This window comes from Rhipicephalus microplus, chromosome 7 (genome assembly GCF_043290135.1).
Source record: "Rhipicephalus microplus isolate Deutch F79 chromosome 7, USDA_Rmic, whole genome shotgun sequence".
Classification (NCBI taxonomy): domain Eukaryota; kingdom Metazoa; phylum Arthropoda; class Arachnida; order Ixodida; family Ixodidae; genus Rhipicephalus; species Rhipicephalus microplus.
The window spans coordinates 130,757,995-130,777,580 of NC_134706.1; the positions used below are offsets into that span (position 1 = coordinate 130,757,995).

The following is a 19,586-nucleotide window of genomic DNA, read 5'->3' on the forward strand; positions in this document are numbered from 1 at the left end:
ATCGCAAATAGCGTGGTGACGACTCTTAGGACACACTCTATGCACCCTTCGCAATATTGCATTGAGGATGACGAGAACATGCTGCAGCTCGTTCGAGGTGTACGTATACCAGCTGCAGTAAATTTCGCCTAAATAAAGCTGGTCGGTAGAATACTGTTAAGGACGTACGCTCTGTGACCGATTTAAGTGACCGGCGATTCGTAGTGACGGGTCACGAGATTGATTCACGGTGATGGAGCTTTTTTATTCTAGTTTTGTGTTTGTCATCAGTTAGCGCATATTTTACCACATGATATCTATAAACAAATACGTTAGTTACCTTTGGTGGGTTCCGGCTTTAAGAACTTACATGTTGAAACAAAGTCGATTGAATACAACAATGCAGGCACGAACAAAGATTTCGGTTATACATATCTTAGTGCACTGCAGAGTCCTCTTTTAGTATGTGCTTTTGTAAACTGGTCATCACTATAACAAAGCATGCCCTGGTGCGATGGTACTAGAGATATGTTTGCAAAGGCCAGTACTGCAATGTAAAGACAACTAGCTCAGCAGAGTGCCCTCACAGGAATGATATGACAGCAAGGAGACTTGGAAAACTATCCATATGATTGTTACTGCTGGGAATGTATGTGAGTACTCAATCGAAAGCAACTAGTTAATAACATTGCCACTTTTTAAGTGTCATTTATGATTGTTGACACACATAGCGAAATCACGAAAAAAAACGGCAGCAATAAGCACTTATTTGTGGCTACGTGCTACAAACGGGTGGGTGTCTTCTTTCCCTTTCTTAACCCTTCCGCCTCATTGAAGGTTTCCGCAGGACTCCTCAGGACTATTTGTGTGTTTCTTCTTAACTGTTGTTTCTTTTTTTGCTTCAATAAGTTATTCTGATCCTGAGCCAATTCACCAAAGCAGCAGTTTTAGCTAAGAGTAAAGCTGGGATTTGGTCTCCAGGATGCGACACTGTGGCCAGCTGCTCGCCGGCGTCGGCCGCCGCCCGCGCAGCGTGAGCCGAGCCCGCCGTCCAGCCCGGAGTTGGCCGAAGAAGGAGGCCTGATGGCGTCCTTCCCGTCCACCCAGACTCCGTGGTGGGCAGAGCGCCCGCCCACGTACGAGGAGGCGATACGGATGCCCAAGTTCGAGGGTCTTCACACGCCTAGGGTGCACCAGCCCCGAGTTTACTATCAGGCGGGTGCACGCAACAGCGAATGCTAAGCGTTGGCTGTCTTAAGCATGACTTGGACTATCGCTCATACTGGATAGCTTCGTAGGGCCCATCACCAAGTCATACAGTGACTTGTATTTGCACGCTGGAAGTTGTTGCGTGCCAAACAACGGTCATTATGTGACAGGAATCTTTCAAACTCGTTTGTTACGAGCTGCAAAAACCAGTATTTTTAATCGGAGCGAAACTGTGAAGCGATAAGGTGAGATTGAATTTCTTGCTACTCGCTCCATGAAGCCTTCAAAAGCGTAAAACCTTCTCTTTCCTTTTTAACTTTTTAACTGTTTTATACAGTTACACGCAACCACCTTAAGCGGACTAGGCGCCAGCGCTAGTGGGACCACATGCGCTTGAGCAATGGCAGTTGCGTGTGGTTGCTCCCGCTATATATACTTGCACAAGATTTCTGGCAATGGTGTGCGGCCGTTCTATGCGCTATGCCGCATCATTTCTTATGACGCCGTGTACCTTTTAGCACAATGTCTGCTTGTTAGGTAATAGATAACCCGGCGAAAATGAAGCTGATGAACACTTCAACATTACCTGACAGTCTATATGCTCACAAGAGCTAGGGGGGTCAACACGTGGGCACAAACGTCACTGATGACGTCACATGGCCATATAATTTCATTTGCACAGTTTAGTGAGGCGTTCGGTAAGTATCTCTACTGAGTGAATGTCGGGGTTTCATCTGTGGCATTTGGGGGGGGGGGGAGATATTACCTTTCGCCACGCCCCTTCGTGATATTCAATATTTTTCTCCCTTGAGAACCATAATTAAACAAAACGTATACTGCTACACAGCACCCGCTTTCCTCGTTCCTGTGGGACTGCTCCTCTCCTATTTTGACTTACTCAACCGAGCTGGCCGGCTCCTCCTCATGCTCCAACAATCATTTTCGCTTGTGCCCTTTATTACTCCTTTGTTGGAGTGGGAACAGAAGGTACGAAACATATACAGAGTCGCGCTGAGGCCCTGAAGGAGATAGGTCTGCTTGTCGAGACGCCAGCTCCACCTCCCACCTGTTTGCGAAGTATTCATTCACCATTGAAGAGCTACGTTAAGGTTCTCTTTTGGTGGCGTAACGCAGAGTTTTTGATATATAAATGCTTTGTGCCACATCTTAAAGGCCTTGGCTTGTGTTAATCTATTCCTACTGCGATATACCAATGTTTCGTGACTAAAAAACGGGAAGAAACAAGTACCTAAACGCAATCTACTTTTAAACCTTTGAGTATACAACGAAATGGCATGGTGAGAGACATCTCAAACGATGAAATACACAGCACGCTACCACTTTGGCACGTGCAGCTTTTAATACTTCAAACTGAAGCTATCTAGGATGTTTCGAGGCGTAACGTGTTCAGGGGAGGTGAGAATAAAAATAGTCACAACAGCATAGGGTTTCCGGGCATGTCACTTAAGTTATTGGAACAAAGAAAACTATTGCTTCATCAAGATGTTAGGCCCCAGCTGGCAAACTCTGTAGAGGAACTAAGCATTGACTGGTGTACTCAGTGACATGTCTTCTTTGTTTTCGGGGGTGGGCAGTATTTAGACACGCTCAATTTTAAAAAAGCTGCGTAGAAATAAAACGGTTGTAGCAAGCATGAGAATGGAAGCGTAGATATTTCAAGCTATTCACTTTCTTTCATATTCATAGTCACTATTTCGAAATTAAATTATCTGAGCCTCCTTCGCCTTCGCTATGAATCCACACGCCGTAACGATTGGCTGATATCCCCCTCTGCGATAATTACTCGCTATAGAAAGTTACGTAGGCGAAGAGCACATCGTCAGCTAAAAAAAAAAAAACTTCATGTCTAAAGTGGGGCCCCGCAACACTTTCTAAGCATGCCCAGAAAACGCTGCCAATCGGTATTGGAGGACTACGACAACATGCCAGCAAACATTACAGCGCAGTACGGGATCTGGAATTCGCCATCAATTTTTAAAGTCGGCTAGAAAACACTCCTTCATATCTCTACAAGTGATGCCATACACCCCAAATATTGATGCATGTGCCAAATGGCAACGGCTTTGACTGATTTGAAGAGCGAAAGAAAATATTACTTCATACGCCTCGCTTCAGTCAAGGGTGGATTGATTGATTGATTGATTGATTGATTGATTGATTGATTGATTGATTGATTGATTGATTGATTGATTGAATACTTTATTGGGCTATATACAATGTGTTCTCGCTTGTTGGCTTCAGTACCTCGGTGCTGTAAAGAGAACAAATATTGGCAGATCCACGCACAGAGGGAATCAAGATATGCCAAGCACGAATGAGGAAAGTTGTTATGCAGCTTTAAAATCAGCACAACATGACGAGGTGGAGCTAAATGAAGTCGTACATGACTTCCGTGTCATGATTATCATGTTTGAATGTGTAGCTTACCTTCGTCATCTATTCACGGCACGGGATACCAAATTTAGTATATGTGAAGCTACCGAAACGCAGCGAGCACGCTATGAGCGTGATATGTTGTCATGTTCTTACATGACACGCATCTTATGATTTTCAAGTTTGCACCACTCATATACCTTCATCGTTCATTTACGTACCGTAATGCCAAGTTTGGTATATGTGAAGCAAGCGAAACGGCCGCGAGCGCATCATGAGCGTGTCATGTAGTTATGTTGTTACATCACACGCATGTCATGATTTTCATGTTAGGGTCTGCCACTTGTGTTCGGCATGCAATCATGTCATACCATACCAGTTTTGCAACATGCGATGTGAATGAAACCACCACAAGGTCTGCAAGACCATGAATTGTAAATCATTACATTTATGACATACATATCTTTATATTCAGGTTATGACCAGCCAATTATGCTCGTCATACAGTCATGATATGCTATACTAATTTTGATATCGATACAATAATTGAAACGGCCGGGAGAGCTAAAACTCATAGGCATATAGATAGATAAATAGATAAATGGATATATAGATTAGATAGATAAATAGATAGATAGATAGATAGATAGATAGATAGATAGATAGATAGATAGATAGATAGATAGATAGATAGATAGATAGATAGATAGATAGATAGATAGATAGATAGATAGATAGATAGATAGATAGATAGATAGATAGATAGATAGATAGATAGATAGATAGATAGATAGATAGATAGATAGATAGATAGATAGATAGATAGATAGATAGATAGATAGATAGATAGATAGATACGCTCAGTCACCACAGTTCGCTAAGAAATGCTTCGCATTTAAAAAAGACAGATGATCTCAAACTGGTGAGCGTGGTAGGACTGGGCAGGGAATAGCCATCGCGCGCAAGGCACCGCACCACGTATTCAGCCTTGTTCCGATGAGTAGATTTTCGGATATCCTGAGGGTAGTCTCCTCCATATCTTGCTGCAGCTGAGGAAGGGTACGTTGGGCTTTCTTCATAAAATCAGCTCGGCTTGATTCGTGAACTGGTGGAGCATCGTGGGATGAACAGTTACGGGGGCCGCCGCTGAATTCTGCCACGTGTCCGCACGCTCGCGGCTGCACTGAAAGTAAGCCGCGTGCTCGACCGAACAAAAAGGAAAAGTACTGCAGGTCCTTCCTTACACGCACTGACGAAGAGATGCATTTTCTTGCCCCTTCCTGCGTAGTTTTCAGCATGCTCTGTAGTACGAGAAAAGAGAGAAAGCAGTTGAAGTAAGCGTCGCATTCTTGTAACTGCACTCCTACTTGACGGATTCTAAATATGTTTGCCTCATGTGATCCACGAGCTGTCATGCGCAAACATTGCAAGCTTACTTCACTACAGCTCGAAAATGTGTTACAGGGTCCCTTTAAACTGTCAGTTCAAGCGCACGAATAAACAGAAAGGAAGATATATATTCTTCCCTTTCTAATAAATCGTTTAGTTGCGATAAAACGCTGGTACTCTCTTCCTTTCTGTTTATTCGTGCGCTTGAACTGACAGTTATACCATGCATATCGAGCTAGCCCAACTCTTGATTCTGTTCCCTTTAAACTACTTCGCCATATCGCGGTTGTTAAGTTCCTGTGACTCCAAGTTGGAAGCGCTTGCTGCAACGTATAACAGACGCACCCCTTTCGGCGTTTCATGCAGGTTCCGTGAACGGGACAAGCCAGACTCGCCGCCGCCATCGCCGCATTTTCAAATTTTCGCAACCACGTTCGCATAAGGTGAACCGCTTCATGGATGGTACCGATTGTCCAAATTGAGTTATTCACACAATTACAGAAAAAAGACAGCCCCATGCCGTCCTCAGGCAAACGGATGTGTCCGAGATGTAAGCTGCCAAGAGCTTGCGCCAAGTCAAAAACGGACAGGCAGAGCAATCCAGGCGCCTGTGCTCATACGAGCCGAATCGAGGAACCATCGTGTTCCTGCGCCGATAGGCTCGTATAAAACAATTCAGCGTCAATTCAATTTTCTTTATTATTATTTCCACGTCACTCAATCAATGTGATGCGTTTTGTTGTTTCAGTGCATGTATGCGAGCAGAAGCACGGATGTTTCAACATTCTTCTTGTGAGTGTATTTTTGGCATATGTTCACATTTATGTAATGATCTATGCAAGGCTAATGCTGGATTTTATTTGACGGTGAAAAATTTAGCCTTACTTTTTTATAAAATACGAAGTACAACAATATTTTTTTATCGTGATGCCTCGCAACATTGACTTAATTCTCTTGCAGCGACTTGCTCATCGCATGATAATATAAAATAGTTACTGGTGAACGATTTCAGCAGCGCATAATTTATAATGAGACATACGATATATTTGTCACGTTCGAGCTGCAGCTCGCACTTTGTGTGCCTTATGTTCTCAGCCTTTTGTGATCAAGCAAACATTTACACTTTGGGGTGGTATGGTGTGGTCCAAGCTTTCAAAGCACTTAGATTCATTAGAGCATTTTAGGGCACAATAATAGTGATTTGTCGTCCACATCTGAGTTTTTTTGTTTTATTCATGTTCACTGCAATGTTTCTTTGTCATGTAAAAATTTTTGCATATAGGTAATCTAATTTTATTCTTGTTTTATAAAGCAAGGTGGACATCAATTATAGGTGTTATAGCAAACAGCAGGGAATAACAACATGCAGTGTAGCCATAATTGCTGCTTTGGCACGCTGGTACATATTTCTGTAATGAAACCTGTCACGTCCTCACCTTCCAGATTTTCATAAGGCATTCCTAAAACAAACTTTTGAGTGCCCACTTGAGGTTTCGAGTTTGAAAATAGATCTGTCATATTTCGAATGTATTTGTGGTGTGTTTCGGTTTCTGTTTCATGCAACGCTAGTTTCGGTTTCATGTAAAGTGTTTTCATCCTTAGGGGGCGTTACCCTGTGTATATATGCACGGCATTTTATAAAATAAAACAGTTCCTGCTTGGCTACCGGCTGCTGCAGACTCTTGTTGGCCGGCGCTTCAGCGCCGTGCCTTGTGTTCTCCGTGCGTCACATCCGACGCACGATACTACAGGTTGGCGACGCGGAGGAGATCAGCGTGCAGCCCGCCAACATGGGCATATGACTATTTGCTACTAATGCACCATGTCCAGCACCCTGGACACAGCCTACCAATACTCCACTTCTGTGCATCCCCAGTTCGCGACCACGGAGACCATACATACTGGGCTATGCGTCTGACTCAGTCCCCCGGTTCGGCTACCTTCCTCCTCAGGGATGTACGCTGCGATACCGCCACCCGTGCACCTGCAGTGCCCTGGTAGGCCTCCTATTCCATGGCGACAATGACATCCCGTTCTTCAAGTTTACATCGATGCCGCTGCCAGGGACACCACGCCGGAGCACAAGAAGGCGTTGCTACTGAACGCGCTGGGCGTTGAAGGTTTGAACTCCTAGCTGCTTGCTGTTGAGGTTGAACCAATTCCGGCAGTAGAACATGCAAGCCCGGCGAACACCGCGCAAGACGCGTATGCTGCAACGCTCCAGCAGCTGGACGCGATTTTCAAGGAGCAAGTCGATCTGATGTGCCTGCGTGCCTCATTCAAGACGCTACGGCAACAACCAGCCGAGACCGCAGTGCAATACATTCTCGAAGTTAAATGACTTGCTCGACTCTGTAATTTCGGTGCGAGTACCGACACGCTGGAGTTCGACCAAATTGTAGCAGGAATCGCGTCCCCGAATCTGCGGAGAAAAATTAATGAAGATGGATGCGGAATTCTCCATTCAGAAAGTCCAAGATCTTGCCGTAGAAGAGAAACGCGTCGACCACACGTTAAAACAGCTGAATACCCTTTCAAGCGACGCTGTTTCGTCGCGTCAGGCGCAGCTTGGCGACCTCCCTTCAACCCTTCAGAGTGTTCCCCCTCCTCCAGCTGCTTGGCAAGCCAAGTGGCTTTGAAAGAGGAAAAGGAAGAAAAAAAGCGCTGTCCCGTTACTGCCTCTCTCAATCGAGGGCACCTCCACAGTTAAGCGCAGGGAAGGGGGAATGGGAATGAAAGAGACAGAAGAGAAGAGGTAAGAGTAGAGTGGTGAAAAGCATTCGCACCGCATCACATAGCGTGCGTCCGAAACCGCTGCGATGATCCGCAACCATCAGGAAAAGCCGCTGGGAAGGCCGGAAAATTAATTAACCGAAGAAGAAGAGAATGAGCCTAGGAGGCGCATAAAATGATGATCGAACACACTCGCGTGACCACAAAGTGGAAGCACGAGAGAGGGAAAGAAAAAAAAAAGAGCCGAGCCGGCGCTGTCTGCTCACCGACTGCGACTGCTCCCGGGCTACCGGCGCGTTTGACACCGGTTCTCCGGCGTCGCCGTCGACTCGCGTGAGCGTGCTTCCGCTGCGGTTCGTCGCAGCACTGAGCCGACGCTGCTTCTTGCCCTACAAGGACCCGCACCTGTGTGCGTTGCGGAAGGAGAGGACACTACGGAAGTGTCTGCCTATTCACAAGGTATGTATGTACCTACTGATAGATCGGGCCATACTTCAATTTCCCGTACTACGACAATTCCGGCCCAGACTGAGAGCGTGTTGACTTGTGCTACACCTGTCGGCGTCTCAGCTGACCATGCTACTGATGTGCCTGCTCCTGTCGTGTGTCCCGCGGTTTATCAAACGTGGACTCTACTTGCTTCGACCGGGAGTACTTCTACTGTGAGGACGGCAGTTCCGGTCGAGTCTACTGCTGCTGACCATACGTTACCTGCTTGCGTCTCAGCTTTCCATACTTCGGCGGTGTCTACTGCTCCCATTTTGACTGCTGCTGCGTCAACTCCGGCTGTGCTTCTACCGACTGGTGATGATTACCGGGATACTGTTTCTGTTTGCCGTCCACCGGAGGTGCACATGCCAAGCGTAACAGCCGGGATTCCAGAGCCAGCCCCTAGTCCGCGCGCTGCCGAACGATTCCGCTGGTCGCGTCTACGCTGACCGTACTCGTTCTTGCTCTCTGTGTGGCTTCTGCAATGATGGCGCCGAGCCAGGCTCCATCGGAGCGTCGTTACCCGCTTGTTTCGGCCCCTACTGTGCTGAAAGTGCACTGAAAAGAGAGTTCAAGGGCCTATTTTCTCGCTCCACTGGACTGCTGCGGGCGGTGAATCCAGCCGCCACCTGTAGAAATGGCATCGGTACCGGTGTAGTCACGGTAGACACAAAGAGGAAAGTGAATATGTGGACATCCTCTCTCGGGTGATGTGATGATAGGGTGGTAATTTGGCATTGTGCCTTGTTGTATTGTTGGTCTACATGCTATACATTTTTAATACTTCATCATTAGTTGTGCTACGTGCAGTGTGTGTTTGTGTTATGTGTTATTCTTTCTCAAGTGTGCATTGCCTTTGTAATTGTGTGTTTGCAGTGTTATTCCACGCTGCTCTGTTGTTCATTAATTACGTTTCCGTATATTCTGTACATTTTATTCGTATTGTGCATTGGTTGCGTGGAGGACCCAACATAATCTTCATTTTAAGAGGGGTGATGTGGTATCGGGGTTTCGGTTCCGGTTTGGGAACTTGTTTTTCCCACCAGAGGCCGTTGTACATATGTATATATAGCGATGCTTGGTTCATATAAACCGAGTTCCTGCTTGGCTACCGGTTGCTGCATACTTCTTGTCGGTCAGCGCTTGAGCACGGTGCCCTGTGTTTTTTGTGCGTCACGTCCGACACACGATACTACAGTATTCACGAAATTTCGTTTCACGAAAGTGAAAATATGAATTTTTTCCTAACCATGTACTAACACAAAATAGGTAGTACAAGTTACTCTCATTGTGATCAATAAGTCATTTTAGCTGCTGATAATGTATGAATAATACTGTTTGCGAGTGGCTTAGTTCATGTTTATCACTCATTTTCACCCGCAGGTGTCTTCTTAATAAGGAAGCGAATAGCGATTCCAGTAGTTGTAACGAACAAGCGAATGCTGCCCGGAAAGTTTTAGAGCAGGAATGTAAATATTTTGAAAGCACCCTAAACTCAGATTTGGGCGCACGTTAAAGAACCCCAGGTGGTCGAAATTTCCGGAGCCCTCCACTACGGCGTCTCTCATAATCATATGGTGGTTTTGGGACGTTAAACCCCACAAATCAATCAAAGCACCCTAAACGTTGCAATGTCCAAAACCAGTTGAGACAAATACGTACTATTTAGATGAACTAATTTTCCCTCATTGAAGTGCCATTGGAACCAGCGCCAACGCATTTCAGTTTAATGAAGCTAGTGCAGGGTGCATTTGAGTTCTACCAAAAAAGTTCGTAATACCCAATGCCTCTAACGTCACACTAAACAGAAACTTTAAAAGGCTGGATACACAGAGCATTTGGCTTTCTGAGGACTACGCCACCTGTGGCTGTCGTGTTTATGCATACGGCACTTTGTCTACAGAAGCAATCGTAGCGTGCTTCCGACTCCAGGAAGTAAACAAGAATTAGGATTAAGCCCTTTTAAAATAATCACTGATAATTGCACCATAGAAACATTGATGTATTTGGAGAAAGTGAAATGTTTCGGTGCCCAGCAGAATGTTGTGCCAGACGTGATTTTTGAAAGCTCAGACAGTGCTTAATTTCATGATCCCTGCGACCTTAAAGGGGGCCAAGACAAGGTCACGCAATTATTCGTGGTTTCAAGCAGACATAGAAGTAGGGGTTTTATTATGCCTGTAAAATTATGAAACGCGTGCCGTAAAAGAACATTTTTGTGCAAAATATGTCGTACAAGTCACTGGCGGTAAACTCCGCTGACCGCCGGTGACCGCCATTTTGCATTGGCGCGTGTGACGTCATCAGCTAGAAGGATCGAAGCTGCAGTCTTCTAACAGATTTCAACCGCTGCAAACGGATCAATTTTGCTACCAAGCTGGACAAAGCCAAGTCGTCTCGATTCGACGCACGGCTGACCACGGACCTAAATCATTTGCTGAAATAAAGACGCTCGCTACGCTAGTCGCTCATTACGTCACTGTTCGCGAGTGCACCGTAAAGCCAGACTCTCAGGCAGCCCACATGTTTTTAAAAATGTTCAATTTTATATTTGGTGTTAGACCAAGTGTGCTCACCTTTCGCCAGCTTGTTTGTGAACGCACAAGGTTTAACCCACGTAACACACATTATAGTCTAAAGTTGGGTGTCATGGCCCCTTTAGGTACACAAGTGCAGCAAAAGAGGACTACAGTCTTCAAAACGTGCTCAATGAGTGGAAATTCATATCCATACAAGCAGCATTGCAAATATTATTTTATTTCATTTCAACAACACATTTTAATTAGCTCATCATATAAATTGCAGCATTTCATCAAACCTTCGTTTTAACAAGCACTTTTCTGGGTTCCTTCAAGTTCGTCTTAGTGAAGTTTCGCAGTACTCAGAAGGTTTCAGAAAAAATTAGAGCACTAAATTTTAAAGGAGCAGTGAAATGAAATTTATGCATGCCAGTATACTTTTTTTTATTACCACCAGTTTTTAATTACCTCATAGAAGAAAATCGTGGCTCAAAATGCAATGCAGGGACAAATATCTGTGAAATTATTCAGATTAAGATGACTACTGTCGAGCATGAATTAAAAAGGTTGGCGAACCCGTCGAATATTATGGCAATAGCATTACAGAGCTGGTTTTGCAGAATTCTGGCGCCAGCATTGGTGTCGGCGTCTTTTCTTCTCGGCTCATAATCAAAGACTGGTCCTGAAAAAAATTCAAGGAAGATTCGAAATCAAAAAGAATTAAGATTTTCAGTCTGAAAAATAATCTTGCCCAGGCTATCCACTCGTCAAGCAGTTGTTTTAGTCGTTTGAAAAAAACAGACACACACACACGCATATATATATATATATATATATATATATATATATATATATATATATATATATATATATATATATATATATATATATATATATATATATGTGTGTGTGTGTGTGTGTGTGTGTGTGTGTATATATAATTATTTGCCCCGCCACGGTGATCTAGTGGCTAAGGTACTCGGCTGCTGACCCTCAGGTCGCAGGATCCAATCCCTGCTGCGGCGCCTGCATTTCCGATGGAGGCGGAAATGCTGTAGGCCCGTGTACTCAGATTTGGGTGCACGTTAAAGAACCCAAGGTGGTCGAAATTTCCGGAGCCCTCCACTACGGCGTCTCTCATAATCAAATGGTGGTTTTGGGACGTTAAAACCCACAAATCAATCAATCATATTCATATGGTGGTTTTGGGACGTTCAACCCCACAAATCAATCAATCATTTATTTATTTGTATATATACATATATATATATATTATATATATATATATATATATATATATATATATATATATATATATATATATATATATATATATATATGTGTGTGTGTGTGTGTGTGTGTGTGCGCGCGCGAAAGAGAGAGGCTACGATGACTGGGAGACGTGGCTTGGCCCATACGTCACGTTTATTCACTTGTTCCTTAACGACCACTACCAACCATCAATACCTTCTTACGTCATAGGATTCCCCCTTCCTCGAAAGAATCCGCTAGCTACAATCAACGCCGACTAAATTTCAAGGCCGAAAGGCTGCCGCAGTGACGTCAGAGGTTAGGGGCCCAGTTGCCCAACTGAGCATGCTCAGTAAGACTTTTTTTTTCCACATCTTTTATTCGGCCCAATCAAGCCGCAGCAGCTGCGAGAGCGGGAGCGTTGGTTCTCCTAAAACGTGAACGAAACACAGGCTTTCCGCCGCGTTCGCGGCGTAACTGGGCCCCCCCCCTCTGACGTCACTGCGGCAGCCTTTCGGCCTTGAAATTTAGTCGGCGTTGCTACAATCAACAAAACGACGAAAAGCGGAGAGTTAAAACGAAAAATGTCCAAATGTGCGGTATAGTTCCACTTCAGATGAAAGTTTCTTCACTCGTATAAAAAAATTAAACCAGAGAAAAGCAGTCCGGTCTTATTTTGGGTATATCTTCTGGGCGAGGCTGACTGTGACGTTCTGGAGATGATAACTGCGTCCTGCACAACTGCACTGACCGTGACACCACTTGAGCAGCTGCGAGGAACGAACAAGCTTGGAAGTCCTTGTAGCATTTTAAGGCCGGACGTTGTAGGTGCCGAATTCTTTGTCGTAGGCGCTGTATTCTGTGTCATGGCTGAGACAGAAGCAGCGCTTCCATCCTTCGTGAGCAAGAACCGAAGTTGATGATACGATGTCGGTATTCCTGCGTTGAACAAATGGTAGTGTTCAGTCTGTTTTTTGTTTTAGTTTTCTGTAGTGTTTAAGTTAATGGGATTGTATGCGATGCCTTGATGTCGTGTGCAGAAGACATTCTTGTCGTTTTTTCTTTCTTCTAAGATGGCTCAGAAGTTGACTTTCTTTTTCCTTTAGTTGGTGTCTTTTTTTTTTACGATCATTTTTACGGGATCGAATCCCGGCTGCGGCGGCGGCATTTCCGATGGAGGCGGAAATGTTGTAGGCCCGTGTGCTCAGACTTGGGTGCATGTTAATGAACCCCAGGTGGTCAAAATTTCCGGAGCCCTCCACTACGGCGTCTCTCATAATCATGTGGTGGTTTTGGGACGTTAAACCCCACATATCAATCAATCAATACGATCATCCTTAAGCCGCAAATTCGCTTGTGATGTCATTTTAGTCCGTCGTCAAGCTTGTTAACGTAACTGCCGTAGTTGCTGGGGTTCTTCACGTTCTTGATAAATTGTGATTACCTGCGAAATCAGGTTATGCCGATTAGTCTGTGCACTGTTCACGCACTGCAGCCGAACAAGGTCGACGGTCAAGGTTACAGTGGCTTAAATAGGTGATGTCTCGCTGCCACGTGTAGAGCAGCAGCACTGGCTGATCACGCCTTCCTATGGCGGATCCGGTGATAGCAGGCTTGAAAAGTATTCGAAAGATAGTCGTTCCACTGCGAAATGAGAGTATGCCGAATAGTCTGTCCCGTTCACGCACTGCTACCGTACAAAGTGAGAAACAAAAAATATAGAGAGAAAAGGGGAAGAAAGAAACAAAAAGAGAGAGAAATAGAAATAAAGATAAAGCTACAGACATAGAGACGAGAAATAGATAAAAAAGACAAAAAGATCTAGAAAGAGGAAAAATCGATCAAAAACGAAATACTAATAGCCAGACAAACAGACATTAGAGAAAAATTGGCAGATTCCACGTACAGTGGGAATCGACGATATGCGAAGCACGAATGAGAAAGGTTGATATGTCACCTCAAAATCAGCACAACGTTACGAGGAAGATGTAAATGATGCCGTACATGACTTCCGCGTCATGATTATTTTCTTTGAATGTGTCGTTTACCTTAGTCATCTATTGACCTCGCATGATAAGAAATTTAGTATATATAGAGCTAGCGAAACGACCGCGAGCACACTATGAGCGTGGTATGTTGTCATGTTCTTACATGACACGCGTGTAGGGATTATCATCTTTACACAAGTCATTTACTTTCGTCATGCATTGAGGTCACGTAACACCAAATTTGGTTGATTGATATGTGGGGTTTAACGTCCCAAAACCACCATAAGATTATGAGAGACGCCATAGTGGAGGGCTCCGGAAATTTCGACCACCTGGGGTTCTTTAACGTGCACCCAATCTGAGCACACGGGCCTACAACATTTCCGCCTCCATCGGAAATGCAGCCGCCGCAGCCGGGATTCGAACCCGCGACCTGCGGGTCAGCAGCCGAGAACCTTAGCCACTAGACCACCACGGCGGGGCTACTCCAAATTTGGTATATGTGGAGCGAGCAAAACGGCCGTGAACGCATCATGAAGGGCCTCTTTTACTCCAATATAGCGTTTACGCGCGCGCACGCTAGGCACACCAACACTACGTCAGCAAAACAGGAGCACTGTCTGACCCCAAGCGCGACCGGCGCAACCAGCGTCCGTCAGCGCGGCCCGATGGCAACCGGTGCGAAATGCGACATGCTGCATTTCGCGCCGATGCGCTACCCTGACAACACTGCGTCTCCCTCTTATCGCGAGAGAACAACGCCGGATGCGCTTAAACGCGCATGCGTCAAAGCAACGCAGCGCGGTGCACGCATGCGAGTATAGGGCAGAACCGGTGCGTGGCGTGGCAACGCCGGCGTGACCCGACCAAATGAACGCCGGTGAGCACGCGCACCACGTCACGTTGAAATTTTTTGGCACCTTGACTGTGGCATGTAGTCACTTTCTCACATAACACGCATCTCATGATTATCAAGTTTGCACCAGTCACATACATTCGTCATCCATTGACATCACGTAATACCCAATTTGGCACATGTAAATCAAGCGAAACGGTCACGAATCCATAATGACAGTGGCATGTAGTAATGTTGTTAAATGACACGCATGTCGTGATTACCATGTTTGTATGTGTCATTTACCTATGTCGTCTGTTCGCGTCGCGTAATACCAAGTTGGTTGCATGTGAAGCTATCGAAACGTCTGCGAGCGCATCATGAGGGTAATATATATTCATGTTACATGACACGCATCTCATCTTTATCATGTTTCCACCAGTATCATACCTTGGTCATCCATTAACGTACGTAATACCAAATTTGGTAAAAGTGAAGCTAGCGAAATGGCCGCCAGCGAATCATGTAGCGTGGCATGTAGTCATGTTGTTATGTGACACGCATCTCAGCATTATCATGTTTGCACAAGTCACATACTTTCATCATCCATTCCCGTACCGTAACACCAAATTTGGTATATGCGATGCTAGCGAAACGCTCACGAGCGCATCATGAGCTTGGCATGTAGTAATGTTGTTACATGACGCGCATGTCATGGTTTTCATTTTAGGGTCTGTCGCTTGTGTTTGCCACGCAATCATGTAATACCATACCAGTTTTGCAACATGCCATGTAAACTAAACCACCGCAAGAGCTGCAAGACCTTAAATAGTAAATCATGACGTTTATGACATCGATATCATGATTTTTATGTTATGACTAGTCATATATGTTCTTCATAAAGTAATGTTATGCCATATTAAGTTCGGTATCAATACCATTGTCGGAACGACCAGGACAGCTAAAAGTCATATAGGCGGCTAGATAGATAGATAGATAGATAGATAGATAGATAGATAGATAGATAGATAGATAGATAGATAGATAGATAGATAGATAGATAGATAGATAGATAGATAGATAGATAGATAGATAGATAGATAGATAGATAGATAGATAGATAGATAGATACGCGTAATGTCGCCGAAGTTCGCTAAGAAATGCTTCGCCTTTAATTGAGAAAAGAGGGGAAAAAAGATGGTAAGAAAAAAATGCCACTCGCATAGTCCCATGGGGCAACTTGAGTAATTGCGTCACAGAATGGGGGGGGGGGGTCGCGTGAATTTGCATAATTCGGTATGGTTTGGGAACACCCAATTTTTTTTCCCCTTTATTACTCCTATTTATTGAATGAGGGAGAAGCGTTACCTTCAACCTCAAACGAAAGCCAAGTAAAGACGTCCTATACTGAATTCCGAACGCACGATCCACTGCCTATATATACGGGGTGGCGAGTGGCTCCGCCGCGATGGTCTAGTGGCGAAGTACACTCGGCTTCTGACCCGCAGGCCGCGGGATCAAATACCGGCTACGGCGGCTGCATTTTCGATGCAGGCGCAATGTTGTAGGCCCGTGTGCTCAGATTTAGGTGCATGGTCAAGAACCCCAGGTAGTCAATATTTCCGGAGCACTCCACTACGGCGTCTCTGATAATTGTATGGTGCTTTTATGACATTAAAACCTACACATCAATCAACCATCTTTTCCTCGTCAATATCATTACCTCAATACATCTGGTGGAGGTGTGGAGTGGCAGTAGGCTTCTTCAAGGTGAAACGCCTTATTAGACATAACTTGTGTCCGGGAAGTCAAATCACTGCATTCAGTGGACGCTGTGCACCGATATCGGCGAAGAGAGTGTCGACCGGCGATGAAGCTGATCTTCGTTGTGAAGCGTCGTTTTTTACACATCACGTGTCAAACTTTCCAGCCTTACCACTCGCAGTTGCGCAAGCTATCAAATAGGCTTGAGTGTTCGCGTTGTCAATGCAATATTAACCAAATTATCTGTTAATGTCGTGAAGCTTCTCGAACATTGAGGCACGTTGTGCGCCGAGCATTGCTGGCAGTCTTTCTGTGCGTAAATTATATACAGTGATACTGAAACCAACGCGTATGGCAAAATGTTGAGGCGAATGCACTTGCAATGACGGCACGCACCTCGGGATCCTATCCCTGGTGGCGTTGAGACTTTGTTCGGGAACCTTAGGGAGTCTTTATGTGAGAGCTGCCTCGGCGGTGCGAATATTGGGGCTCTCTAGGGCACCTCCTTCAGCAGCGGCGGTAGACGAGGCACTTCTCCTAACTGCTGCGTTCATTGTTCAGGAAGAACCGGCTGATACGACTTCGTTTAGAGGTTGCTCGTTTATATTGAGAAGAAAACGGCGTGAGTATTGCGACTGGTGTGGACAGTTTTGAGCAGCCCATTTCAAATGAACGCTGCAGACAGACTGCAATCTTCTGCCCTGCGCCGCGCTCCGTGTTCGCCCTCGCGTACTCATTCCCTGTGTCGATCTGAAAAATGACTAACATCTGGACACAGATTCTAAAAAACTGAAACAGAATTTTCGTTCCACGGTTGTTTCAGTACATGGGGACGGCAGAAGTGCTTCAAGAAGAAAATACTCCAGATTATTACGACTGCGTTCTTGCCAGAAGAAAGCGTTATAAATAATATCAATAGGAATATGGGAGAAAGTAATGTGAGTGTCTCTTACAATGCTTCGCGCTTGAGTTCCCAAATTCATCTTAAAAAGAAAAGCTCCTTTCCTGTGGAGCAGGATGAAGGGCGTAGCACGGTCACCCAGTGATTCACGTTCTCAGAGTGCCCACTTATCCGTTTACCAAGTCGTCGATAAATCAAATGTATGAAGCGAAATATACGCAGCCTTACCCCAGCCTTGAGTAGAATTTTGCTAGGAAGATTCTCAAACTCGATTTGTTGATGAGCAATTTTTTGCACTTAATCAACTTGTGTTCATTACGGCAACTGAGACACCCGTCGTGTGAAACAGCCTGACCTTCGTCAGGCTGTTTCACCCATCAGATGTAGCGACAGAGCGCTGGCAAAAAGCGGGCGAAGGGAGGGGGGGATTAGCCCACTCAGCCCTGCAGTATCGCTGTCTCTTGCACGGCCCTTATTTAAATATTGCCACTGCTTCAAAGTTATTTCTGGAAAATCTATTGCAGACCTTAGTCGTTCATTTCGACCCGGATTTCAGCATTTGCATATTTGTTATTTCCGTTGTTGAGCGATTTACTGTGAGTTGATCACGCAATATGGGGTGCTTTTTGGGAGACAAGACGGGCTTCTAAATTGCACCGCCACAAATTGCTTCGCACAAGACCAGGCGAGGACAATACAGTCATGCGCAGGCCGAGCCACACGTGAGGGCTCAGCGCACCGCACGCGCTTCACGCGAGTGAGGCCGTTGATTAACTGTAACGCTGGGACAGCATTAGGTTTTTTTCTTATACTTGACATGTTGCGAAGGTGTGGTGTATAGAAAAAAAATGGCAGCATATCCACGGAGTGAATGATGGAGAGTGGGGCGAAGCATCCGTCCATCCATTCGTTCTTGCTTCCGTTAGTCCCTGCGTGCGTCTGTGTGGCCGCTCGTGCGTCCATCCATCCGTCCGTGCGTGCGTCTGTTCGTACGTCCGCACGTCCATCTGTGTGTCCGTCCTTGCGTTCGTCCATGCATTCGCTCCTGCGTCCGTCTATGCGTCCATCCGTCTGTGCAGCCATCCGTGCGTCCGTGCATGCATCTGTCTGTGTGTCCGTTCATCCACCTATTCAACACTCCAAGTACCACCATCTCGCATCTTTTCATCATATATTCCTCATATAGAAGCACAGCCATCCAGTGGTCATTCCAAGGACTACACGAAAGGAGGCTGTTATGCCTGCGAGTCCACACCGTACGTCCATGCCTCTGAAAAAGGCAATCTGTGTCAAGGCCAGCACACGATCCCGCCTGACGCGAACAACTCAACGTCGTCATCACGCGGTGGTGCCTTTCTCTCGCGCACGCACAGCGAGCCCGTTGCAGCAATGGGCATCTTCCTCTCTGGCGAGTCTTACGCAATGCGTGGCGACGTCACTCGTCCTTGGCTGCCCCAGATTCAATGAGAATGACGCGGCCCAGTGGCGACCCCATTGGAGGATTCTGACCTCACGGCCAGCGGCGCTTCTGCTTGGGCTTTTGGTTATTCAAGGAATCCACCCGGTGCACATAAAAGAAGCCCTGTGGCGCGTCGCGAGCAGTAGACCTAGGTGTCAGAGTAGAGTGCTCGGCTCTTCCAGTCTCTAAACTGTCGGCCCCAATATATGCTGTATAAGACCTCTGTATATATGCTGTACCTAAACCTTGCTTAACCCACCGTCGTCTCGTCCACTCGTCGATCAGCTCTGCACAGAAGCAGTCGTGAGCTGAGAAACCTACGCTACCAAACGGCTGGTGACCGTGTCGGCGGATATCGGAGCACTGGCGCCTTCGGGACCGTGTTGGCGTCGCCGTGTTTCGTAACAGTGGTGGTAGCGGTGGTATTCGTGGCGCCCTTCGTAACGTGGTTGGAGGCGCGCTTCGTAACAGTGGTTCGCAGCTGCGGGATCGGCTGGCGTTAGCTACATCGATGCGGTGAGTGCCTGACGTTTTCCACTCAGTTCACCAGACTACTCTAGCTCAGGTTACTGTAGTTTAGAGAAAGGCTGTGTGAAGCATTAAAGTGAGCTTTGATCGTTTCAAGCCATAGCGCTTTGAAACCAAAGTTAATGTGGAGGGTGTAAACACAGCAATG

At 45.8% G+C, this 19,586-nt stretch overlaps 1 long non-coding RNA gene across 1 annotated transcript; it reads left to right on the forward strand.

The window, feature by feature from the left end:
• Nucleotides 1–971: 971 nt before the first annotated feature.
• LOC142767076 (uncharacterized) lies at nt 972–9,302 on the forward strand. Its single transcript, XR_012884742.1, has 2 exons — nt 972–1,194; nt 5,338–9,302. It is a non-coding gene; the product is annotated as an uncharacterized LOC142767076 (long non-coding RNA).
• Nucleotides 9,303–19,586: the final 10,284 nt, after the last annotated feature.